The following is a 27605-nucleotide window of genomic DNA, read 5'->3' as shown; positions in this document are numbered from 1 at the left end:
ACTGTTGGCAGGTTTGAAAACTTCTAATTTGGTTCATGGGTAAATGGAGGAGAACAGCTTGTGTCAGTTTAAGTGGTTTATATAGAGACAGAATGTTTAGCACACTAGAAAAAGCCACAAGACAAAAAAGTGCATATATCTGTATATATTTCAGCTGTATCTTGTGCAGAAATAGAAATGTACAAAGGAAGATGAGACTTAAATTGTAAACTAGAAGTCCCTGAAAAGCTTCTACATTTAAATGTCATAGCATGAAACCTCTTTCTCGAGCTGACATCAGAACCAGTTGTAGCTTTCTTTCATAGTTTATTGTTGGTTGACAGTTAATTACTAAATTACAGCATTAATGCCCATTTCTTTGATTTTCAAAGTTCAGATTTGAGCATTTGCAAGCCTGATACCATTTAATTGACAGCTGGGGAACATTCATTTTGGGGAAACGGAAATATTGAACCTCTGCCTTTCATTTTGGAAACCTTCCTGCACAGTTTCTTTGTGGAAAATTACTGTCTATAACAGCGGTCCCCAACCTTTTTTGCGCCACGGACCGGTTTATGCCCGACAATATTTTTATGGATCGGCCTTTTAGGTGTTGCGGATAAATACAACAAAATAAAACTAGTACCGGTACCGAAAAAAAGAAGATTTATTCATAACACACGTGAAAAGACCCAGAAAAACCGAGTTAACGATAAAAACGATAACAAAATAACGCTAAAAACCGATAAAAACACTGAAAACTATACATTTCACACCTGAGCCTCAACTCTCGCGGCCCGGTACCAAACGACTCACGGACCGGTACCGGTCCGAGGCCCGGGGATTGGGGACCGCTGGTCTATAAGCTTCACCTTCAATAAACAGACTTTATCAGCTGATGCTGAAAAGATTGTCTGTGTTTGAAGGGGGAGAAGAAGGCCAGTGAGATGAATTGTAAGATGAATCAGCCTTTGAAACTCATTTCTTGTCAGAAGGACTTTTTCCTGAATAAATGTAAGTTTTTATTCGAATGAATCTTCAATTTGTTCAGATTTCAGTCTAAATGTTGGAGACTTTCTTACATTCGATCAAAGTGCTTGGTTTGGTCCAACTGAAGTTTTAGCAGTTTTACTTTCATAACACATTTTTAAAGCCTGCGGACGAGTATAGTTTGGGAGTTTGAATTAAAAGGTAGCTTCATGTTATGTTGAGAAGATTGGACTGCAGTAAATGGTTAACACACAAATGAATGATCTGCAAATCAGTGACTGGGGATGAGTCCACTTCCCCTTGCATGGCTTCAGAGGTATAAAGTTCTCAGTGTTTATTGCATAGTGTAGAACAGAAAGGATTAATGTACATGCAGTTTGCTTTTACCCTGTAGAAACAGATAATTCTGCTTCTGTCTGTAGGAAATCAAAATGCAATCCCCTTTTAAAAGGTTCCATTTGTTAACAGATGATCTAAGTACCAAGTTAATCCTGCCACAGATGTGTTTTATAATCCATTTGCAAAAAAGAAAAGATGAGAGTTAAGTGGCTTTAAGCCAATGTAAAAAAAAAGAATGGTTTTCTCAAAAGGTGTGTTGTGTGTTTGGGTCTGTTTATTAAGCAAAATCTAACTCTGACTGAAGTGTGACTGGAAAATAAGATTTCTAGATAAATGGGAAAACAATCGTGGACTCTCTGGAATTTCAACAAACCTGGAAAAGTGGAATATTAGCAATTCACAATGATCTATTTAATACTTAGTAAGTCCAAATATAAGACGAGGCTGCTCCCGATCCTGTGCAAACCACAGTTCATCTGCAGGCAGGTGCAAAATTAAATCATAATGCAAAAGAAATGGGTACCTATTCTGAGCCCCGTTATGACAACTTTTAAAAAGTGGATAGCACAAACAACTGTGACCTTTCTTACAGTGACACGGTGCTCATAAATAACTTAAAAAACATTACTTGCTATAGCAACAACTGCAAGACCTGCTACTGCCAAAAAATCTTTCAAGCAGAAATCACCATTCTCATCGCAACTTCTACCTCTCTGAACTATTCACACTCACTTGTGGTGCTTAAGGGAAAGTGGCTTTTATATCCAGCATTTTAAAAGAAGAGCATTTGAACTTCGAGTGTTTGATCTGTTTTTTTGAAAGGTCACTTGAGCAGATGAGCTCTGTATCTATTAATATGTTCCAAGAAGTAATGCTTGGGCCTCTGGTGTCTTCCATGCACCCTGTAATAATGTCCTTAGGGATTAGTAAAGTATTTTGATTCTGATTATTTGGAGTTACTTGACACACAAGAAAATATCTGTTTAAGGAAAGGTTGATATAACAATGATTGGTATAGGCGATGTAGCTGAAATAGTAATCAACAGTGACCCTTTGATTGAAAGCATTTATCTTACACAAGTTTACAGTGTGTCTTCATACTGATGATCAACACACACTGAGCCTGGTTCTAAGCCATTGCTGAGCCTGTCTGAGGTTTCTTCCTGTTAAAAGGGAGTTTTTCCTTCCTACTGTCGCCAAGCACTTGCTCACAGGGGCTTGTCTGCTTGTTGGGGTTTTCGCTGTATTACAGTAGAGTCTTTAGAAGGGCTGTGCGATATGACCAAAATCTCATATCCCAATATAAGAATTCTATCGTCCCGATAACAATATAAATCACAAAAATGTAACATTTTCTGTAAATTCTATGAATCTCAGGCAGCTCCACTTGCGGGAAGTGTTTCCAGCTGGGCGTCATGTAGCTGGAGTCCAGTGTTTTAACAGATGCATGAAACGATACATTTTTAGACATAAGTTGTAACGGCCGCCGTTTTCTCTGTGAGTATTTATTACACGGCGTGCTGCGGGGAAAAGCCTGTTCTAACATTTGAGTCCAAGGTTTATTTTTTAGCACCTGGCGGCTCTTTTTTACTTCTCATCCGTAAATAATCTGCTCTTTCACGTGATTCAGTTTATTTTGAAAAGTCTCAACAGGATCTTGAGCTTTATTGTGAAAGGTTTATGTGGAACATAAACAAGTGGACACGCGATGGTGTTACAGTCGTTGTTGCTAACGACAACGCATAAAAACAGGCGCTTGTCCATCCGTAGTGTGGTTATATTAAATATAAGAAAGAAAGAAATTAATAAGAAATTAATATAGCCACTACAGTGACCATCAAAATGATGAAAAAATATTGGCGTAAACAGCTTATTTTGCGACACCACGAAACAAACGATAGCGTAAAATGAAACGATAGACGTTTTTATATCGTCATTCGATATATATCGTTATATCGAACAGCCCTAGTCTTTAAGCTTCTCTCCACACTAATATAAAGGCTTGATCTTACTGTAGTGCTCTAGAGATAATATAATTTGTTGCTATGCAAATAAAGTTGATTTGAATTTTAAAAAATAGAATTAGCTTTATTTCATCACTTTCCCATTATGTCTGTTTGTTTCAATGTAAATGGGTTGCTGCTGTCACATCGTGTGCCCATTAAAAGATGTTAAATCAGAGCATTTGTCTGTCTCTCTGAAAAGCAAATGGACCCATAAAGTGACATTAAAATGCTTGTTGTTGTCCACACCATGAGTCAGCATTTGGTAGTTGGCCTTTAGGAATGAGTCATAGTGGATCTACAGTGTGAGGGGGGGGAAAAGGTTCTGGAGCTGTTTATTCACTTATGAGAGGTGTTCCTGTCAAAACTGTGGTTAGAAACAATCGAATGTGTGTTTGTGTGTGTGTGCGAGTGCCTTTTTTTCCAGGCATACAGGCATCTTGTCGTCTTTGTTGTTTACTGTCTATATGACTGTATAATCCCTGTGTTTAATCCGCATTGCTAAGGATTAGAGATGATGGAGTGCAGTATTGTTGTGACATCAGCGAATATCTTGTTGGAGAGGAAGGATATGTCAGGAAGACACATATGAAGTTTTTTGGAGAGGCATGACATCATGTAACTGGCATGAACACTAACTCAGCTGATAACTTTTCATTCTAGAATTAAAAGGTCTCTTACTTCATATTCACTAACACTTAAATTGCTTTTTTTCGTTGTCGGACTAACACTTGGCCCATATTTAAGCCCATAGTCATACAGGCCTAGATTGCAGTCAGTGACCATTTTTCCCAGTTGTAAAGGAAAAATATGTATTGTCCTACCAAGCAAGTGGTTACTGAAGGTTGCTACCAGTCATCATGAAATCGATTGCTAATTACCCCGCATTTCCTAGAAACAAGTAAAGTGTGTATTCTGGGAGTGCTGGAGGTTGGAGGAAGTTGGTAGTGTGAAACTGTTCGCGGACAGATCCAAACCCTCCTTTGAATTGCTTTGGTCTTCAGAAGATTGCAGCAGTTGTTTGCATGGAAGTTGTCAACTTGTCTACAAACACTCATACCCTATTTATCAAGCTGTAGTGAGCTTTCAAAATAAAAGTTGTGGCTTTTGAAATATCTTGGTTACAACAATAAGGCACAACTTTTACTTTTAAGGTGAATGTTCTTTGTTTACCAGTCGGTCAGGGAATACACATATCTTCTTAGTGACTAGAGGTTAGAAGGGTTTTTTTTTTGACTGGTCTCTAAGCCAGTCTGACTGAGGCCTATTGTACAGTTCAGCTCTTTTCTAGGTTACATCACACACACATACAGTTTTCATGGTTAATTATTTTATATAAGGTAGTTTTCCAGTACAGTCTATGACTGAATGATATTGACAGACCAGGGCCATTAAAGTATCTTGTCAAACCATAAAAATGTTTCACACAGCAGACTGTCTGACTAAACTTTAAGATAAAACATCCTGGCTATTGCGTTACACACCTACTGTTGCTATTTGTCTCACCTTCTGCCACCTTCTGTTTTTTTTAAATTTTTATTTAAATGAAATAAAACTCTTTTTAGTCTCCCAAAGATACACCGTTTTTGTGTCTTTTGAAGGTTTAGATAAGGAAATGCTTAAATATCACGGGCATCTACACAGAAATGAAAATGCATCATATTTAAGATTCTCCTGAAAGATAGCAACAGTGGTTCCTTCACAGCTTTTGATAATTGCTCATCTTCTCTTCTGTTTATGTTGCTGAGCAGTTGATGTTTCTGCCAAGCATGAATGTGTCTTCCTTTAAGGCATTTGATTTTTCCTATGAAAAAGAATGCAGGACAAATAATTTGCAGAAGAAATGCCAGCACTGACCTGTTTTAAGGTTTGATCAAGGAAACATTACATGACAGAGCCACTGATAATAAGATGTTGCAGGTTATTACTAAGACTTCACATTTCATATATTTGAATGGTTTTCAGTGCTGCTAGTTAAACAGAGATACCAATAGTAATGCTTTACTGAATGATTCATCTTTCCATACAGTGGCTTTTTCTGTCTTTAGGACTAAGCTTTTAGTCCCAACATGAGATTGATAGATATATGCTCTTATGTAAATGTTTGCATGAAGTGATTAAATTTGACTCTGATATTCCCCTCAGAATGAAACTGGAACAGCTGTGGTGATTCCTCAGCATTTCCAGCTGTACTTTGTGATTACGAGTAGCATCGTAAATGTTGATGATAATCATGGTTAATGATTAACTGGAGAACATAAGTGTTTTAATCTAATCACAACGGTGACCAGAGATGACATAAACTTGGAACTGTTTGCAAGTCAGCTTGAAGGCTGGTTTAAATAACAGTCATAGGCTTACATGTGTTAACGGTTTAAGCACATAGAAAATACCCGCTCACTGGGAAAGTCAAGCAGTTCTGTCTTTACTTTGCTGATGAAATTTAATACACATTGCACACTTGTCATATAAGCACCATATAATACCGTAATGTGCTGTTTTACTGTGCAATTGCAAGGACATGTTACCCACTATGCTGAGACATGCCAAGCCTTGGGCCTCTAGCTCTATGGGAATGCATTTGTTTTATTTTAAATCTTTCAGACTGTGTTATCTTTGGCAGTCTTCTTAGATTCAACTAAAGAAATGGGAATGTAAAAGTAGTTCTTTGTGTAGACACAACACTGCGTCGTCTCTTGAAAAAAAGGAGAAACTGTTGTGACTAGATTAAAAATGAGTGAAAAAGCAGCCAATGTCCAAAGACATACTTTGAAAGCCCTTCAAAAAGCCTGGAGAACTACAGCTAAAGACCACTTTTTAAAAAATGACAAGTAGCTCAAGACTTTGTCACATATGATTTGTCTAATTCACAAATGTTTTAATCATACATTTTTTTTAGCCACTGTGATGAAGAAAGACGAAAAGCTAAGACAAATTCTACTTTTCATTTAGTATCAGAGGAACTGTATTTACATTGATCAAGAGTGGCTATTGTCCTTCTTCCTGCACAAGCACCGTAAAAAACACGAGTGCCTGGCAGTGGGTGGGGCTTAGGGAAATGCTTTGAGTGTCACAGCTGTAGCAGTAAGCAAGCTGACAGCAGCTTTCTGCTGATGTGAAAGCTATTTATGATTTAAATGGATTACTGCTAGTAAAGATATAAATACTTAATCTCTCTCCATTCTTCACCTATACAGGGCGGGCCATTTATGTGGAGACACCGTAATAACATGGGAATGGTTGGTGATATTAAAGTCCTGTTTGTGGCACATTAGTATATGTGAGGGGGCAAACTCCTCAAGATGGGTGGTGACCATGGTGGCCATTTAGAAGTCGGCCATCTTGGATACAACTTTTGTTTTTTCAATAGGAGGAGGGCCATGTGACACATCAAACTTATTGGTAATGTCACAAGAAAAATAATGGTGTGCTTGGTTTCAACGTAACTTTATTCTGACACTAACCCACATTGGATGGATCCCTCCAAGACTGTTGGAACAACAAAAGTGATGGTTTGGTGTGGTATATGGGGTACAACGATAGTGGGTCCATTCTTTATCAATGGAAACCTCAAGGCCACTGGATATTTGAAATTGCTACATGATGATGTGTTTCCCTCTTTATGCACTGAAGCTGGCACGTTCCCTGAGTTTTTCCAGCAAGATGGTGCACCACCACATTATGGGTGCCAGGTCCGAGCATTCCTAGGTGAACAGATTCCTGGAAAGTGGATGGTCGTCATGGGCCAGTTGAATGGCCCCCAAGGTCTCCCGATCTGACCTCCTTAGACTTTTATCTTTGGGGTCATCGGAAGGCAATTGTCTATGGTGTGAAGATACGAGATGTGCAGCACCTGAAACTATGGATACTGGATGCCTGTGCTGGCATTTCTCCTGCGGTGTTGCTATCAGTGTGTGAAGAGTGGGAGAAGAGGGTTGCATTGACAATCCAACACAATGGGCAGCACACTGAACACATTTTATAAGTGGTCAGAAACTTGTAAATAACTCATGAAAGAATAAAGTTACGTTGAAACCAAGCACACCATTGTTTTTCTTGTGACATTACCAATAAGTTTCATGTGTCACATGGCCCTCTTCCTATTGAAAAAACAAAAGTTGTATCCAAGATGGCCAACTTCTAAATGACCACCATGGTCACCACCCATCTTGAGGAGTTTGCCCCCTCACATATACTAATGTGCCACAAACAGGACTTTAATATCACCAACCATTCCCATTTTATTACGGTGTATCCATATAAATGGCCCACCCTATAGATTTGTTGTGTATAAAAAGGGGAGATGAAATGCCCAAAGATAAATATTTTTTGCTTTGTGATGTGGGTGTTGGACGTGTATTAATTTAAACTCTGACGAAATGTCTCTGATAAAGAGGTTTTCCTTCTGTTTAAACTGTAACTCTAAAATCGTGCAATAAAACAATTTAAGAGCTGAATAAAGAAAAACAGTGATAAGGAAGGAGGACACGGAGCCAGAAAATGAACTCAGCTGGTGTTTAGCATGCAGCAGGAGCATGGAAACATCTCACTGAGGCCAATAAAATAGCTAACAAGATAAAGAGTAAGAAATGCTGCTGCTTGCTACAGTATGACCAAAGATTAAACAATGAGTGAAGTTGGCAAATCCTCATTGCATACCAGTAGATCTTATATAGCTCTTGTGCCCTCACGATGTATAATTCATCCAGTGTGTCAAATAGATTTCTCCTTTTTTATGTTTGGTGTCCACCTCTAATACAAAATATATTAGTTCAACATGTCCACTGAGCTGCTGCAATGGTTTTACTAAAGCTCAGGCATTTTTAAGAAAACATTCCAGAGGTTTGAGGGAGGGATGAGCTTGATTAGGTTCAGTTGTTGGTTGGTTTCCAGTAAATCCACTGGAACCTGTCAGCTACTCTGCCGACTTAGCCTCTCAGGGCAACAGCCAATATTTTGGACTTCCAGTTTAGCTGGGACATCCATGTAGGGGATTATAGATTCAGGTTCAAGACTTCCTGTTCAGTTCAGCATCCATTGTTTTTTCACTGATTTTGTTTAAATCAAACAAAACCCTACAGATTCTACATATTTATATGTCGATATCTGTTTATAGGATGAAGTGAATCAGTGCATAAACAGTTAAATAAGAACCACTTAATGGCAAGGTGGACTTCATGAAATGCTACCAAACCTGCCAGCTATGACTTTCTGCATCATTTCTTCTGAAATTAACAAAAGCTATAGGTGAACGCGGCTCACTCCTTCGCAAATTGATTGATTTCAGTTCAGGCGGGTGTTTGATGTAGTATCCCCTACGTAATTACTGCTGACATCACAATCAAACTTATAGCCCGCCGTCTCTACTTTTTGTCCACCTGCTTTTGTGCTCCTACTGCTGCTTTTATTCCAGCACTTTAGCATGAAGGTTGAACCTTTACAGCCTCAAGGGACATGGATGAGTGACACATAATGCAGGACGGAGCAGTGAATTGGTAGCACAGTAAGGCAGCAGCATTGTCTTAGCAGAGCTCTGGCCTCTCCCCAGGCGTCTTGGTCTTAGAAAATACCTGCTGCATTGTGTACCACTTTTATGGCGCCTCTCCTATTAGAAATTAACTTTGCTCAGAAAGGCGGTGGGGTGATAATGATGTGCAGTTTGTGTGTGTTGGGGGTGTTTGTGTGTGTGTGTGTGGAGGGGGTGGGAGGGTATAGTTAGAGGGTTGTGTAGTTGTGTGGGGGTTGAACAGGTTGTTAATAGTGACTGTAGTGTGGAGAGAAGAAAAACTTGGTTTGGTGCTTATACGAGAGAAAAACTTTTTAAGGCCAAACAGCTTAATAAACATACAGTGTTCAACTAAAAAGTTATGATTACTATTTATTTATATTTCTCCCTTGGATCTCCATATTAATGAAAATGCTGGCTGGACAGTTTCATTTTTTCAGCCAAATCCGTTGGCCAGTGCGAAATCCAAAAGAGAAAGTAATTTGGATATTTTTCGGCAGGAGATGAAACACGAGGAGAAGAAAGATACAGGCGAAAACGATGGAAGCGGGAGGATAGGGGAGGAGAGGATAGAGGGGTTTGACAGATGACCTGATTTCTGTGGCAAAGTAAGGTGACAACCAGCATGAGGTCATCTGTCACTTTCGCACAGCCTGCTAATTTTAGAATATCATCACCCTCATCTTTCTCCTTCACCCCGCCTTCCCTGCCTGCCCCCTCCCCCCTCCGCTCGTCACACCATTTAGCACCAGCCACCGCACGCTTCCTTTGTCAGTGGTGGTTAAAGGGTGACACAATCAGCAGTACCGACTGTGCACGCGCGTGTCTGCGTGGTAGACAGTGAGAAAGCGAGAGTGCCGCGCGTGTGTGCGAATGGATATGGTGCGCATGGGGTGTGAACTTGCGATCGCTCGAAGTGGCCATTGTGGCACAGATTGTTTACATGCCTTGTAGCTCATGTCATATTTTCCATAAAAATAATAAAGGCCAGTCCTTTTTTCACACATGGGCATGAATCAGCGAGAAGCAGCGCAGTCACTTCACAGACTGTGAACGTTGTCTGCTTTTGTTTTGTGTGCACGTGAATCAATGCAAAACAAGTGTGTGTGCGCGAAGCTTCACCAAGTGTTTGCAGTTGACAGCGAATGTATGATTTGTTCCTTTCGTGAACTCCTTTCACTCCATTCTGATGTGCTCTGTGCCATGCTAACAGATTTCTTTTTATACAGTATGTGCTTTAAGTGCAGGGAATTATCTTCTAATGGCTTGCTGAGTCGCTACACAATTTTCAGAATCTGGAGCTTGAAAAAGACTATTTTGAGTGCGTAATTAGAAAATCACCCAGTCAATAAAAAACAAACAAAAAACTTCACTTTTGAACAAGAAAATTTTCTAGCACAACAAAACAAGCTTAGAAACATTACCTTTAACATTACCTAAGTGCCTCAGGTAATGTTAAAGGTGCTTGCTACGCTTTTTCCAACAGTCTCCAAATGTCACTAAAGCTCTTCTATTTCCAATTCCAAAATGTTAAATGGGATACATGTGCAGTGCAAAAATGTAAACACATTCAAAACCACCTAATTCCAAACAAGCCTCAGTGAGCTCCATTGGCGTCCCACGTCACTCACCGCGCGGCTTTATCACGTGATTAATCTGCCTTTAATGTCAACTACTTATCCAGGCATTATGGTGTTTGGCAGCTGGCTGTTGTGAAGATGGAACCGGGACACGCCCATTTCCTGACACGCAATCACTTAGCGTTTCCTTGACACCAATTTCCTAATTCCTGCTCTCCCATTATTGTTTTTTTATTTTCTGACACAGGAAGTTACAGGCTGCCATAGATAGACACAGGGAAGACGCACACAATCTCACGCGCGCAGGGATCAAATTCTGCAGCCCATCCATCATCTGCTCTGAAGCGACGTGTCTCAAATGTGCCCAAGTTGGCAGACCTTAATGCAATCTGTTGGGAAGTAAAAGTTACCAAGTTCACATTTTTTACCCCCTTTCCATCTGCCAGCCTTCACTTCTTAGCTTCAGTGATCTCGGCGAAAATTGATATCGGATAAAACTGCCAAAGCGAATGTGCTACATCTTGCGATATATTAGATCTGCTTATAAATTGCAAATGAATTTAGCTGATAAGTACATGTCTTTGAGTCTTCTCAAAGAAAAACAAATTACACATCCTTTTCCAGGACTGCGACGGCACTAAGTCAACATTAGTCCAAAGCTGTTTGCATTTAAAGGCACCACAATCACATGACCTTGTTATTTGCATCAGTAGACCTGCTTTCCTTACTCTACCTTGTGTTTGCAACATTGTCAAAGGATGTGGTTGATTTCAGCAGCACACTGTGAGGCAGTCTCTCCATAGCCGTGCTCTCTTTGCCTATGTGGGCTAATGCAATTTCTCAAAACCACAGAGTAACTGTCAGCTCTTGCTGCCTTGGCATTTGTTGCATGCTGCTGTGACAGTGAAGTATGAAGCCCTCGCAACAGGCGTTGCTCAGTCCTCGTGTTAACAAGTATGCAGAGATGCTGGAGCTAAATGTACTGTCAGAGTGGGAGAACTGAGGTGGAGACTGTGAAAGCAAGAAAACGTGAAAAAAAACATCATTTTGAGTGAACAAGAAGAAATTAGGGAATAAGAAAAAGAAAAGAAGGCCCAGTTATGTAAGTGGCAGTAAAGCTGTAGTGATATCTTGGAGCACTTCCAGCTCTGTGGTGCACACCTCCCCGCATATTCACACACACCCACCCACATAGACCCACTCAGTGGATGGCTGCGGAGAGTAATGTCCTGTTTGTGTGCATGCTGTAGAAACCACAATGAGCTGTTTCTCTGGCCAGCTGACCGCAGCTGAGGGAGCTGAAGGAACAGTACAGGAAATACAGTCTGAAGTGGAGGACCAAAGGCTGACACAGGCCTTTGTAATTAAGTTCTCCTTTTTGGGCTCTTTTTCATTACCCCATTTAACTGCAGGGGTCATTAAACTTTTATCATAATTCTCATCAGTCATGCCCAGCCATTATTTTCTTCTGTTCTACAGTTTTTACTTTTTGCACCGCACCACATCGTGTCCCATCGTTTCTCTTTTTAACGATTCCTTCGGATCCTTCCCGTATACTTTACAATTCTGCCTTCATCTCAGCCAGCCTTTTCTGTTAGAGGTCAAGGAGTCCGTTTAGCTACTCTTACCTAACTTGCATTCATACTGCTTTTATTCTGCGCTCACCCTGCCAGTTTCAGGTTATGAGTCCATCCCCCTGCTCTGATCTTTCCTTCCATGCTCGCACCATTTGAAGTGGCTTATAATAAACGAGGAGGACGGTTCTTCTCTTACACTTTATTAATTTGGCTGAGTTTAGATAATCTGCTTTGTGTCTGTGTGCTCAGTGAAACGTGAGCTTAAATTACTCGAGTGATTTACAGTTCGAGTAAATTGTTTAGTACAACCACCTGTTAATGTTTCTGTCTTCCTGACCTGACATGACAGTGAAGATTCAAACTAATATCGCTGATATTTTGCAATATCACTGATATTGCAAAAATGTTAGAGTCATCATATGTTGTCACTAGAAAGTTACATTGTGCTTTCTTATAATATTCATACAGTAAAAATCTGGAAGATTTCCACAGGAAAAGTTTTCAAACACTACAGATGACAATAAATCATGTACAAAAGCATTTATGGCATTTTATAAATAAGCATTTATTTATAAAGACTAGTATTTTTATGGGGCAACATTCCCCGTTGTTCATAGTGTGCTGTGCTGCAATGTCCATACAGTATTTGGTCCTAATAATGGCTTTAAGAGAATTCAGCAATGGCTAATTGTGCATTTAGCTGCCTGGACAGTGAGTCTGCAGCTTGACTCTGACCGTACCTGCCCAAAAGTGGTATGATTTCTGCTTTGATGCTTCTTGGTTGGACCACCGTCCCCCACTCTTTAACCACATTTATGAGTTCTGTTTAAAATTGTGTGACCACTGTGACAGGCAGCAAAGAAAGGCAGTCAAAGGCTAGGCCTTCGGCAGATACATAATCAATCATATTTGGAGCACTAACATTTATTTATGAGGGTCTATATGTAAGCATTTTATTTTGAAAATGTTTTGTTTTGCTCTTCCTCGATATCTCCTAATCATTCTTCTTGGACTGCAGTTTTCTTGGCTAGTTTCCAAGTGTGCTCGCTCTGACTGGTGAGCAGCCGGTCAGTCTCGCAAGCCGGCCCGTGTCATGCATTCACGCAGCATTTAACAATAACAATAAAAGAAATAATAACAATAAACAATAATAATAATTTAACAATAAACATGATCAGATCGCTTTCACCAAACTGAACATCGGCATTTTAAAGAAGCTAAAGCTGTCCAGAGCTCAGACCTAGCCACAAGGCAGCAGCTTTGGTATGAGCCTCGGTATGAGCAATGAAAAGACCAGAGGAGTTACAGTAAATTATCGAAACAAAGAACGAAAAGAAAATAGAGAGCTGTTTACCTGAGAGAAGATTCTGTAACTTAATGTTAAGTTTATAATTACTTTATTATTAAAACAATATCCTTTATTTAAGAAAAGTATTTGTAGTTCTTTGACAGAAAATCGGCAAGAATCAGTATTAGCAGATCACACCTTCAAGAAAATCGGTACATCCCTCGCTGTTACCCCCAAGCTCAGGAAGCCTAGCACCCCCAATGGGACCTTCCACCTCACATCCAGAAAAAAACTTGAACTAAAAAAGCTACATATTTACTTTTTAAATAAACTTTTGAGCCTTCGTTCTGTTTTATTGCAGTAGAAGTCTCTTTATCCGTTTTCAATTTGTGTTTGAAAAAGTTGAAAAATCCCCCCTCCCATCCCAGCCTGAAGCAGTCAACCGGCTTGATAAAGGTTGTGAGATGAATCAGGCTGTCTGCCACCACACCCAATAATCTCCTATGATTATTTATAGCCTCTGCAATGCTAGACTCCTGGAAGGATGGAGAGTTTTAAACCATTGTGCAACAGTGGATGAGCCTTTTGTGTAGACGGGTGTTATTGTACGCGTGTTCGTTCATGTATTCGGCCTGCGTCTTTGGGTCTGTGCTGTTATATTTGGTTCTGGTTTAGTTTGGCTAAAACAAACACACAATAGTATTAGAAGTTAAAAAAGACAAAGACCACTAGAATAAAATTTATACTCTTCTCATGACTAATATGAGGCTTTGTACAGTGCATTAGTCTAGACTACAGTGTAGAGCAGTTAACTGTTAGGCTGGCTCATCATTCCCGCGAGTGGGAATGCATCATCTTTCAAGGTAGTGGGGGTTACACATGGTGGGCAAATTACTAACTGTGTGCATACAGGCAGACTGCACACAAACACACACACAAGCACAAGTCTGCATGCTCTTCATAGCAACTCTCATGAAATGAGAATTATTCACGTGTCTACCTACAGCTTAGTTTAGACAGTGTATCATTATAAAGTCTAAACTCATAGGCACACCTGCGAGTTAGTTTGTGTTCTGGCTTTATCTGTGACAAATGAAGCGCTGTCATGCACTCTTCAGGTGTTGTAAGTAATGAAGTCCCAGAATGCTGAGACTAAAAAAAAAACCTATTTCTCCGAAATAGTGTCATAGTGTTTTCCATTTATTAGCCTGATCTGTCACTTTGTAAAATTTATATCTTAGAGCAGTACCCGGAGCTGCAGGGATATTATCAGAGATCGATGTATTTGGCTCCATCTGGTGCCGTAATTCAGCTGGAAAAGATCCACACCGTGTGAAGCATCGACAGCGCTGCCTGTGAAGATCCGAGTAATGGCAGACACGTCGATGCTTCCTCCTAACTTCCCATCTCGAGGTTCATCTGTGTTGCTCAAATTTTTGCCATTAAATCAATCGTGGGGAGTTAGTTTCCTCTAGTACTCAGGGAAATACATTGGGCATATTTTTCACAAGCACGTCCATCATTTAGGTATGTTGTAGTTAAAAGTCATAGCAGTTACTCCATTCATGCTGTTGAAAAGCCTGCAACAGTGAGGGGCCCAGTTTGTTGGCGGTGAGTTGTTTGCAATCACGCTGTGTTCTGCTGGATAACTAATTCTCATGCCAGAGTTGTGGCATTTCCATGAAATAACAAAGAGTCACTTTAATTTTGTAATTTTCTTCAAGGATTTGCCAGCTCATAAATTTTTCCTTTCCTGAGAAACAACAACTCACTGTATTTTTTATATTCTTGTAGGCACATACTAAAAAAAAAAAAAAAATCCCTGTTATTTTCAGTGCAGGCAAAGCATTTAGCTCAGATGCTACTGTTGCTTTTTTCTTCTTTGAATCCTGTAGTACTTGTTCTTGTGCACAAAAGCTCAATTAGCTCATCTAGCCTTTTTTTGTGCGGCTGTTTTAAAAGAGTTCCCCCCCCTAATTTGAACCTCTTCCTGCCACGTGTAATTAGGGATCTGTGAGAGTTGATTAGGTGCTTTTAGACCGTCTGCCATTGACTTCTTACAGTCTGACCTCACAATTGCAGGTTGGATTTAAACCTCAAGACAGTGGCTAGAGGAGTTTTGTATGTATGAGTTTAGCCATTTTGCAGATCCACATCACAAGGCATTATATTCATTTCTGTCTTACTCTGTGTGGCATTTGCATTACTGCACTTTTCCAACTGCTTCTTGGCTATAATTGCACAAAACACACACACACAAGCTGACTAATTAGATGGGCAGATGAATAGGAAGTCCTGTTGCTTATATATCTCCCACCCCAGCACACTGTTAATAATAACTCGGCACCAAAAGTGAACATGGTACCAAAGAGGAATATGATTCTAAATTAATATTGTCGGCTGAGAACAAAATAAAGACATTAAGAACAGATTCCAGCATTATTACCCTGAGTACTTTCCTAAGGGTGTTGGAAAAGGGAGTGCAGTGTAGTTTAGAAGTCATACTGAAATGCACTATAAATAATGTAAATGCATACAGTATGATAGATATGAATAAAACAGGAGTGCAGCTGCAGGAATTTATTGCAGTGATCAGGAATAGACCATTCTTACACATGAATCCTTATCTAACATTATGCATATGAAACCAAGAAGGAAAGTCATAATGAAAGCCCTTTAAAATGACAGATTAATCTTTATTAAAATGTTCTGCTTGCTCTTTGCAACTTTGTTTTTTTTTCTTTCACCACCAATTTTTGTATTCATGCCCTGATTTTTGTCTGTGGGGTACAATTACACTTCAACAGTTTAAACATTTCATTGTGTAGTGACAGCCATGTCTTATAGATGCAGAAGTGTCCCTGTGTGTCACTCTGCTGAGTTGTCGTCCATTATGGAGGTTTAAATGTCAGTGCGCAGCAGTGAACTATTGATGCGGATAAAAATTTATTCCTTTATCATAAAGACTAAAGATGCATGTCAATAGAATCCTAAAAAGATGAATTGACTTTGTTTTCACAGATGTTTTTCTTGTTCCTTCATCTCATTGACATTTGTAGAGTTAACCAAAGCTTCTTCTTGGATCTCATTTCAGACATGTTTGAGGCTGGATAGCGAGGAGAATGCAGAGCGGATGGTTAGAAAAAAATATTTTGCTCTTCAGTGTCAGGTTCTGCACAAGAATGCATTAGAAAACCAGGGGGTTAAAAGTAGTTAAAAATGGTATTTGCGTTGGTTTAATGCTAATCTAAGTCAGGATGAAAATATGCCATCCGTGGGTCCTTGTTAAAAATGTTCTCTAAAGTTTTGTGATGTATAAGGAGAAATTTTGAGCAACTGAAAGGGCTTTGTTGACGTTAGGCATTTTGAAGCTTAGGCTGTCGTTTCAGCCAAATACAAGTTCTTAAGGAAATCCTGCGTCCTTTGTGAAACCTTTTCACCCCTCAAAGCCATGTCTTGAAAAATGACAACAAACGTGTTGTTTTTATTAATAAAACACGCTTGCTTACTGCAACTAGCGGTGTCAGCTATTGCCTGCCAGGGTTTTGTTTTCTTTGCCCTGCAGAGAGTTTAAAGGCCATTCTTTGGATTAACCCTATCAACATCCCATTAAGAGCCTACCCAAATCTCAGCCAGGGCAAGACTTCATGTGAAATCACTCACTGTCAACAGGATGCATGGTCTGATTTGAAGTATTTACCCACCAGCATTTTGATTTGGTTATTAAGGACCCAGAAATTCCAGCATAATGAACAACTAAGTGTCAAACAACTAAGGTATTTTTCTGCATTAGAGAAAACATAAACTTTGTACACATCTCAGAATTTTTCTTTGTCATTTTAATTGGCTACAAGTGCTTGGCAGTTTGAGCCTCAATGTAGAGTTTGTGAGATGCTAACGTCTGAGCTATAAGCTGTAGGGGAGCTGTAAATCACCCCAAACCCTGTGGGATTCCTGTGGGAACCACAACAAACATCCGTGTGAGATCCAAGTAAGAATAACTGGATGGAATGTGATTATAAACTGTAAATATGTGTCATGTTCTACTTCCAAATGATATCTCCACAGTATGGACTATGTAACAAGATACTTTTGAGGTGTGTGTAGTCTCTTACAATATTAATAAAAGTATATTTTTCCAGCTGGTTAACCGTTAAGGAATATGGATGTTATAACCTTACATAATGCACCTCTTACGGTTGAGGATAATTGTTGGAGTGTAGAATCAACGTCTTCCAAATATCAGATGGTACAAACAAAATGCTTCATATGCTTGGCAGTGCAGTGGAAAAAGTGTCTAAATAAATCCAGCTGTGTCTATGTTCGTGTTAGCTCAGGGCTTGGAGCAGGAAGCAGGGCCCAGCTCTCTGATTCTACTGGGAGGAGAGCTAGGCTGATCCTACTCTGAACTGCAGGAATTTGTGTTTAAATTGGCATCTCTTGATCTGCTTTGAGCCTATGTGAGCCATTTGAGCCACACAGGAACTGGGCTCTGCATGAAGAGGTTCTCCCTTTGATTTTATTATGGGTTAAACTGAATGAATTGTTTTTTCTATAGTGACAGTTCTAGAAAGAGTGTTTGTGTGTGTTTATGTGTGTGTGTGTGGTTGTGGGTGGGGGTCACACTCCAAACGACCACTGTTTTCAATCTTTGGTCCCTGATAAAAGGAGTAAAATGCACTTCAGAATCGGTGAAATTGTCAATTGTCCATTAAAGAAGAAGCAAGAAGCAAACAGTTTGCAGCCCTGAACTTTATTTTTATTCCTCAGTAGGATGCTTCTGGATTTGTGTTAACCGCTGTTATGGGCAGCACTTTTAGTTGTCCGGCTCACTGGTTCAGTCCTGATTTTCAAGGCCAGCAAAGTGCATGCTGAACTTTTTCCAAAGTTTTAATTGTGCCTCAGAGAAAATAGAACAGCAACCAGTTCTCTTACATATACATTTAAATATAACTACACACTTGCAAATTGTGCATATTTTCACACTACCTTGCTGTTCAAGATAATTTTTTTTTTTGTTATTCTTCAGTGGCACGGTGGTTAGCACTGTTGCCGCACAGCAAGAAGGTCCTGAGTTCCATTCCACCATTAGGCTCGAATCTTTCTGTGTGGAGTTTGCATGTTCTCCCCATGTTTGCGTGGGTTCCCTCCGGGTACTCCGGCTTCCTCCCACCGTCCAAAGACATGCAGCTTGTGGGGATAGGTTAATTGGATAATCCAAATTGCCACTAGCTGTGAATGTGAGTGCGAATGGTTGTCTGTCACTGTGTGTTGGCCCTGCGACAGACTGGCGACCTGTCCAGGGTGTACCCCGCCTCTCGCCCTGTGACAGCTGGGATAGGCTCCAGCGCCCCCCGCGACCCTGAAAAGGATAAGCGGAAGCGAATGGATGGATGTTATTCTTCCTTGCACACCATTATCAGTACTGAGTGATCTTTTTCTTAAACACAAAGCATTGCTCTTCAAAACGAACTAGCCATGTGTGAAAAGACTTTCTTTACCTCAAAGGAGTCAGTCAGGCATTTATCAAAGGCCAGTTAGCAGAGAACAGTAGCAATTTGAGAAGAATCCTAAGTATGTCTTATATACACAAACACACACAGACGTACAGATATATATTGATCACAAAGAGTAATAGGAATTCCTGTACTGTACTGTACTGTACTTAAGCCAAACCTGAATAGATTGAGTTGGTTTGGGCATTGTGAATGTGAATAGCCAGATTGCTTTACATAGTCGATGTCCTATTATACAGAACATTTGATTGGACCGTGTTCTGATAATAAGCTGGAAGATCGCTCTCATGTTTAGTCTGAAGGATTCAATGTCCATATTTTCCAAGATGAATTAAAAATGGCTATTTTTCTGACCACAGATCAGTTTCCACTTTGCCACAGTCCACTTTCAATGGCAGATACTGGCCTCATGCTCACATATAGCTTCTTAATTGCATGATAGAGCTTTACCTGCATATGTGGCCGGAATGGATAACTGTGTTCGCTGACAGTGATCTCTGTTCTGAAGATGTTCCTGAGCCCATGCAGTGATTCAGTGCCTGAAGATCATTGACATCTAATACTGAGTTTCAGTTAATAAATATGCATTTATGAAATTAGCAAATAATTGCATTCTGCTTTTATTTATATTTCATAGCTTATCCCACCTTTTTTGGAATTATGGTCGTACCTAATGATTGTATAATAGTAATACATTTCTTTCCCCTCCCTCTGTTCCATAATTAATGCATTTATGTAATCATACACAACTAATGTCTCAGTTACTGGGCTTTCTGCATGAAACAGTCAGTTTTAAAATCATCCTTGAAACAACACTGATGATCATTAGGGTAGTACCCTGTTTACATTTAAACTATATAACCACAATATTGGCCTTTATCAACTGTGCGTGAAGTGTAAATATCACAGGGAAGCTTTAAACTTAAGCGTGTTGTTAACACATGTGCGACTGCCAAGTAGTGCACTAGGTTTAATGATCAATGTGTTCGCATGAATTTTCTTTCCTTGTAATGCTTTGTGATTACAAGGAAACAAACAGCAGCTCGTTACAGCAGCTGTGTAACGAGAACAAACTACAGTTTTATTTGACTTCTTTTATTTACATCCTTGAGTGGCATTTCCCATCTGTTTGATAAATGTGATCAAACACGTATCTGCCCAATTTAGGTATTGATTGCTTTTCACAGCAACATTTACTGGAGCTTTTGAATGAGTGGAGACCTGTGTGTGAAGGACAGCATTAGATGCAATCAGAAGAGGGTTTTGTAATAAGCTTTTGTAAATGGCTTGTACAATACAACCTCCTACTCTTTGCTTAAGAATTGAGTATTTTCAAAAGCTATTACTTAAAAAGCTTTTCTTAAGAAAAGGATAATTAAGCCATATTCCACTGCTGTTGCTGCTGGTCAGGGCAAGGCTGTCTGAACTAGTAGTAAAATAGTATGCAGTAATATGTGGATTTATTGGGAGCTGAAGTAAAATCTGCTAAACCACCATGCGTTTAACTTACCTTGTAGATAGTAACTATTGAACTAACTAGTCTGATTCTTCTAGTCATCATTTTTCTTGCCCACTTATCAGACTCACTGTTTTTTGGAAGTGGAGCCTATCCTGCCTTTTATTGGGTAAGAAGTGGTGCACATCCTGGACAGGCTGCCACTCTGTCAGGCTAACAGGCAGAGACGGATAAGCTTGTACACTCTCATTCACACCTACAGCTAATTTAAAATCACTGGTGGACTTAACAAGCATGTCTTCGCGCTGTGTGAAAAGAGCTGGAGCACACAAAGAAAACCCACACAGGCACAAAAGTTTTAGCTGTCGTGTAAAGAGATGCGCTGATATCCTGGCATCCATGGATATCGTCCGTGTCGACTGTGTAAGACAGCATTTGCTGTTGTAAGTTATTTAAGATATTTACCTGTCGCATCAATTTTACATTGGCTAGATGTGCAAAACTGCATGATGATGAGCTAAAAGACTTTAAAACAGATCACAACGTGGAAGTAAATTTACTATGAGCTGAATCATTTTTGGTTTACAGGCATGTTGCACTTCTATCGACCTAGAATTTTACAATTGGTGGATCTTTAATAGTGTGCTACTTTTTGTTTTCGGTCCTATTTGTAGTTATTTTGCAATATTTACATGAAACTGTAAGAAAATGTAGAAACCTGTCTGTGAGAACTTAATAATTTACCTGTATTTCACTGACAGCCAGCCAGTAAGGTATTCAATTAGAACTCAAAGGTCAAAACCGAGTAAGATGCGAGTATTCACTGATGCTGCCATAAATTCACATTCAATGCAATTTACTTTGCTGTACAATGCAGTACAAGGTTTATTGATTTATCAGGTAACTACTGTTTCCTGGTGTTCAGTGGATGACATTAGAGAGAATTAGAAAGGGATTTTAATCAGTGTCACTAATCTACAGTAGCTCTCTTTAACAGGTAGAACGATTGGGGTCCAAGTCAAATCAGGGGTAAATCACTCAGTCTGTGTTAATATTTTATATTTTCTTTCATGTTGTTACTTCACATGAGAAGCGATCCATTCTCCTCTGATGGATCTGCTATGTCTCGTATGACAGTGATGCACAATGCTGCCAATTGTAATGCAGACAGCTTACAGTTAGGATGATAGTGATAGTGTTGATGATGAAGCAGCCACTTAAGTGTTGTTGACGTTTAACATCACTTTATCATCCACAGTCAGTAGCTGTTTCGACTGCCAATACTTCAGGCAGAGTTTATTCATATCAATGTGTGACTATGATCTTCTTATGGCAACTGATTCTGGTCTCCTCTCCATCCTTATTCTTCTTGATCTGAGTGCAGCCTTTGACACCATCTCTCATCCTATTCTCCTTAGCAGATTAGCTTCTATTGGTCTCTTTCATACTCCATTAGCCTGGTTCAAATCATACCTGTCTGACCGCACTCAGTTCATTCAATTAAAATCCTTCACTTCTCAGCCTTCTCCTCTATCTACTGGGGTGCCCCAGGGATCTGTCCTCGGGCCCCTCCTATTCATCATTTACCTTCTTCCACTCTGACATATTTTTCGTAAATATAACATTCAGTTCCACTGCTATGCCGATGACACCCAGCTTTACCTCTCTACCAAACCCGATTCTACTCTTCCTCCACCCTCCCTCACCCTCTGCTTAGCTGAACTCAATTCCTGGTTCTCCTCCAACTTCCTTAAACTCAACAGCAATAAATCAGAACCTCTCCTGGTCGGCACTAAACGATTGCTATCCAGAATTAATCATTTCTCTCTCACTATCAATAATTCGCTGGTCCCTATCTCTCCCTCTGTGAAAAGCTTGGGTGTCATTCTTGATAGCACATTATCTTTTAATTCACATACCAATAATGTTACACATGCAGCATATTTTCAACTCCGTAATATCAATCGCCTCCGCCCTTTCCTCACTCCTCATGCCACTGCCATTCTCGTCCATAATCTTGTCATCTCTCGAATTGATTACTGTAACTCACTATTATTTGGCCTTACACAAAAATCCATTAACACGCTCCAACGTGTCCAGAATTCTGCTGCCCGTATTATTACTAGGACTTCCTCTACCCACCACATCTCCTCAATCCTGAAGCAGCTACACTGGCTCTCGGTTAAATTTTGCATTCATTTTAAAATAATCCTTTATACATTTAAGGCTATTCATTCTCTCTCTCCACCATACCTCTCCGATTTAGTACAGATGAACTTCCCATCCCGGTGCCTCAGATCTTCATCTTCTCTTTCTCTCTCTCTTCCTTCCGCTCGTCTGATTACAATGGGGGGCGGGGCTTTTAGTTGCTCTGCCCCTCGACTTTGGAATTCCTTACCCCCTGACCTCAGAAATATTAGTTCATTCCCTCTTTTTAAGTCCACCCTCAAAACTCATCTGTTTAAAATTGCTTATGTTTAAACCTCTGTATGCTCTTAACTTTTATCTGTTATTCTTATTATTGTGTATATTTCCAGTTTTTGTGTTTTTATCTGTTGTACAGTGTCCTTGGGTGCTTTGAAAGGCGCTATTTTTAAATAAAATGTATTATTATTATTATTATTATTATTATTACTACTTAATTACTGTGGTCAGGAAACTTTGAAATGAAGGTCAAAATGTACAAAAGCGGACACCCCCACCCCAAAACGAACCCCCAGTTATTTAGGGTATTATTTTATCTTTAGTATCAACACAATTTCATTTCATTTTAGGGTTATGGTTATGGTTAGGGTTAGACATGGGTGTATGTCACAACAGCCTTTTTAAAGTAACTCCGAGGTCCTTTTTGAACATAAAATTGTGACTTTGAAAGGATGACCCAGTTTTCTGCTGGGACTCTATTACATAGATGTATTAGTTTTGAAGTATAGTGATACCGTGCTATCCTTTAGTTGTTGTGCCGTGTTAGGATGAGTCTTCTACTAGGTACTAGACTCATTGAAAACAAATATCTATAAGCACAGTACTTCTTTTTTTTGTTTCTATTTGTAGCAAATAATGCAATCCTAGATTTCCGCTATCACACCTATCCATGTGGTAACACGGTTTATTCTGTTCCACGCTCACTAGAATAAAATATTGCTGGCAGAAACACTGTATTTTTAGGTGAAAATATATAAGTTCCTGCCAGTTTGGATTAATTTATTTCCTTGGTGTTTCATTACTCTGGATGAACCAGAGACGATATTTGTCAGCTGTACTTCCTTACCCGTTACATAATGCCTATTGCTCCCTGTGAGACCTCTCTATTCTCGAGGGGCAACATTATGGAGGCATATTGCTCAGTGTTTTTGTCAGACACTCAATTGTCAAACTGAGAGGAAAGGCGTGTATAATTACATCACACAGTGAATAAAATCTCAATCCAACTCAATTTGATCTATACTGTTTGTCTTTTTCAGGTGTAAATTGTTCCTTTTTAATGATAAATAAATGAGTTATTGTTCAATGAAAGTAGTTCTGCTATTCCAAATGGGAAAAAAATGTAAAAGAATAGAAATAATAAATGCTTCCCAGTCTAGGAAGAGAGGCCTTTGTCAAGGCCACCGGTGGGCGGCATGGCCTCGTGATAATTAGATCTAAAAGCTCCGGGTTACTTTGTTTTTGCGAGGTGCCTTGGAATTAAATCGCATCCACATAGCCAAAACCCAGTGAATTTAATCGTTGCCTCCGTCTTATTTCCTGCCTGCATTCACGAAAACTTCAGGAAATTGCTACTATGAACTTGTGACCTGAGAACGATTTGGAATAAATTGATTTTCCAGTGTCGGAGTAGGAGCGTATCTCAGCTATGTTCTCTTTTGGGAAAAAAGTAGTGATTTAAAAAACTCTATTACACTTAGAGAATGAACAATCCTTTCCAGAGAGTGAGGAAACTTTTAGGTCAGAGGAAGACAAAACTCTAACAAATGTCATTAAATCTTCACAACTGAGCTGCTTTTTTGGTTCAGTCCATGAGATCTTACATCGTGCCGGATTTGGAAAAGTCTCACGTGGCAAACCTTCACGTGACCAACTGTTTGATCCTTAATTGCCTAATATTAAATTGCCCCTCCTAGAGGTTGATGTTTTGATCTAAATATCTAGCAGTTTTGCTAATTGCAGTGGTATATATAAACCTATAAAGTAGTTGCCAGTTTCGACCACCCTGTTATAAAGACTTTGCATCATTTATCCCCTCTACTTACTGACCCACTTACATAATGCTAATCCATCCCCAGGAGACCTTTTAGTTACTTTAGTAACTATCAAGTAACTATCTTGGTGCCCTAATGGAAACAAGCTGCAGCAGTGGCAATCAGAGATGATGTATGTGATAAATCTCTTAAGTGTTGCTTCAGAGAAATGCCGCTGGGAAAACTGATCAGAAGCAGCTCCGCTCTAATGAGAACACCAGATGATACTGAGTTTCGATGTTCTTAATCTTTGCCTCGTTTCTTTTTTTCTCCTTTGCTCCTTTGCCTTGTTTCTGCTAAACTAATCGCCTGCCACCTCTGTTGCTCAAATTTACACCATCGCCTTTTTCCTTCCCTTCATGTCGACATGCAAGACCCATTATAGAAATCTCAGAAAAAAGCATTTGGTTTGTATGTTGCAGACAACAGCTTTCTTTGCCACGAGTAAAAAAATTGACCAGTTTGATCCAAACAATTTAACTTAAACAAGTTTACTGATGTAGGAATCTGAAAATGATGCATCACTGGAGTGCTAAAATAAAGCGGACGAAAGCTACTAGCACATATGTTTTGCATTTTCTTTATTGCAAGAGTCATAATTAAACACAAGAAGAAGAAGAAGAAGAAGTGAAATGATGAAATGCATGCAAAATATGCAGTGCTGATGCAGAGGAACTCATTGCTCTGGTCTAATCCGTTCAGTGTTTTTGAAAGAGTACCTTTTTAACTCGAGCCATAATCTCATGTTAATTCTAAACCAGTAGTTTTGGTGCCTAAACCAAACAACAAAGGAGAACAGGAGTAAACCACAACCGAAATTCAAACTTTAAAAATGTCGCTGTAGGAATTTAGACCCTATTTAAAAGAATTTTTCAAACGTTTTTTAGATGAATTTGTGTTTTTGCCACCAGCTGCCCTCATTTGAGATGATATGGTCATTTAGGTGGGGGACTTGATAACTACAACATAATGTCTTTCAACATAAATATACTACGTTATGGGTTAAATATGCTCAGCAACAGGATCAGCACTTATTTTGAATGAACAGACCAAACAAAATTTGCCGTTTGGTGAATGCTGGCTGCTAAAAGAACAAACAAACTACAACCTTTAAAGAAAGTCTAGTGTTACTGGAAGAACAAAACACAAGACTGGGTTAAGGAGTAGTTGCTGTAACATTCTGTCAACATTTAGTGTTCGTAGGGTGAACTTAAGGGACTTTGTCCTATCAGCTATTTACCTCAGGATGAATTATGGAGGTCCTAAATCACTGACCTGTCTGATTTGTGGGTTGGCTGTGGTGTGAGTTATGGGTCATGGTTTCATGTTGGCTATTGACCGTACTGACTGATAGCTCCTAGGAGACAAGAGGGGTCAGAAGGTGTCAAGTTGTGGTAGTGTGATATATCTGTGTGCGGGCAGCTGTATTGATTTGCCATCATTAAAGCACATGTGAATACCATCATGTTTTCAGCATAACTTTCTTTATTGTTTAGTACAGTGTATATAGAAAAAATGCAGTAGAGAAAGTGATTTGTGACCATATTACTTTAATTAAAACCAGTTTTACCTGGTATCTAGGCAAAACTCCAAACAAAACTCTTGGTATTGACACAAGCAGTCTCTGTGACACTGTTTGGTTTGGGTGTCCGCCACCCACATTCCAAATATCGACAAAGAAAATACCATATGAAATGTAATGACGGCTATGATGACAGACAGTGACAATCCAGAATGTCAGAAGGTTTTCTATCTTACAAGCAGACAAGTTGAAATTCTGTTTGTGCATAAAGCACAGAAACAGTTTAGCAAGTCTTAGTGGTACTATTATTTTCTTGGGTTTAATTTCAAGTCCATTGTATTGACTGTTCGAGAATTACAGCGATTGTTGTATAGTCCCAATTTTTGGAGGCTCAAAGTTAATTGAACAATCAACTGACAAGCATTTGCATTTCATGATGAGGCCTGTTTCCTTCTTATTTCCTGACGAACTAGGTAGATAAAATATTTGGAGTTGATTGCAAGTGTTAAACTTGCATTTCACATCTTTTTATTGGAACTCTCAATATAGATGTCTAAAGAGATGTCAATGCAAATGAAGGAGACGATCATTAGGCTGGAAAAACAAACAAACAATTACATGTACGGGAGAACCAAGATCCGAACATTCCCAAGGAGGTAGGCATATCATTGTCAAAGTCTACAATCAGGAAAGGACTTCTTGATTGTAAATACAGAGGGTTTACAGTAAGGTGCAAACCACTGGTTACATTAAAGAACAAGAAGCCCCGATAAAACATCTGAAAGAGCCTGCATAGCTCCGGGAAAACAAGCCTTTGGGAATACAAAACCAAGATTGCCTTTTGCCAGAATAATGGAAAGAGAGAAGTAATGGAGAAGGAGAGAAACAGCTTTGATCTGAAGCATACCACATCTTCTGTCAATTATGGTAATGGCATGGGGATGTATGGCTCCCAGTGGAACCAGGTCACTAGTGTTTATTGATTATTCAACTGCCGATAGAAGTTGAAGGATGAATTCTGAAATGTACTCTCTGCTCAGATTCAGCCAAGTACTGCAAAACTAATTGGGCAACGCTTTGCAGTGCAAATGGATGCAGACCCAAAGCAAATGGCAAAACGAACATGAGAGTTTCTGATGGCAGTCGCTGGAGACAAAACTGAAAGTTGCTGCTGAAATAAGCAGCAGCTTTAGTGAAGACCTTGCGGAGCATCACAAGGGTGATGATCTCTTCTTGACTGAAGTCATTTGCAGTCAAGCAATCATCATATTTAAACTGATGTTGATTTCTTGTATTATAAGTCTCTGTCAATGCAAGATTATGTATAAAAGTGGCTGTAAGTCATTGAAACCCCTTGAAATGAAGCTTAAAGTCTGCACTTAAAAACCTCCTGGGGTGGTGTACAGATGTATGCTTAGCTATGGGGATGATCACAGCTCATTTTTAACACTCAGTCATATGTTCCTTGTTCCTGGGTAGAGCTGTTTGACAGGGATGTAGTTAAATAACGAGAAGTGAGAGGTGGGTGTGCATGAGTGAAAGATAGGACCCGATTCACATTACTTTGCTGAACAGCTGAAAGATTAAAAAAGTGAAACTGAAAAACAGGCC

At 39.5% G+C, this 27605-nt stretch overlaps 1 protein-coding gene and 1 long non-coding RNA gene across 4 annotated transcripts in view; both read left to right on the top strand.

Moving 5' to 3' along the window:
- Window positions 1-27605, top strand: part of prkcaa (protein kinase C, alpha, a) — a 136888-nt gene that overhangs the window by 20417 nt on the left and 88866 nt on the right. The window lies entirely within an intron of this gene.
- On the top strand, window positions 7581-26583 carry LOC146516618 (uncharacterized). The gene is made up of 2 exons (XR_014874371.1): window positions 7581-16644; window positions 16712-26583. It is a non-coding gene; the product is annotated as an uncharacterized LOC146516618 (long non-coding RNA).

This window comes from Neolamprologus multifasciatus, chromosome 6, assembly GCF_963576455.1.
Source record: "Neolamprologus multifasciatus chromosome 6, fNeoMul1.2, whole genome shotgun sequence".
NCBI classification, from domain to species: Eukaryota; Metazoa; Chordata; class Actinopteri; order Cichliformes; family Cichlidae; genus Neolamprologus; species Neolamprologus multifasciatus.
Note: the sequence above shows the minus strand (reverse complement) of the source record. Positions and strands in the feature narration are given on the sequence as shown.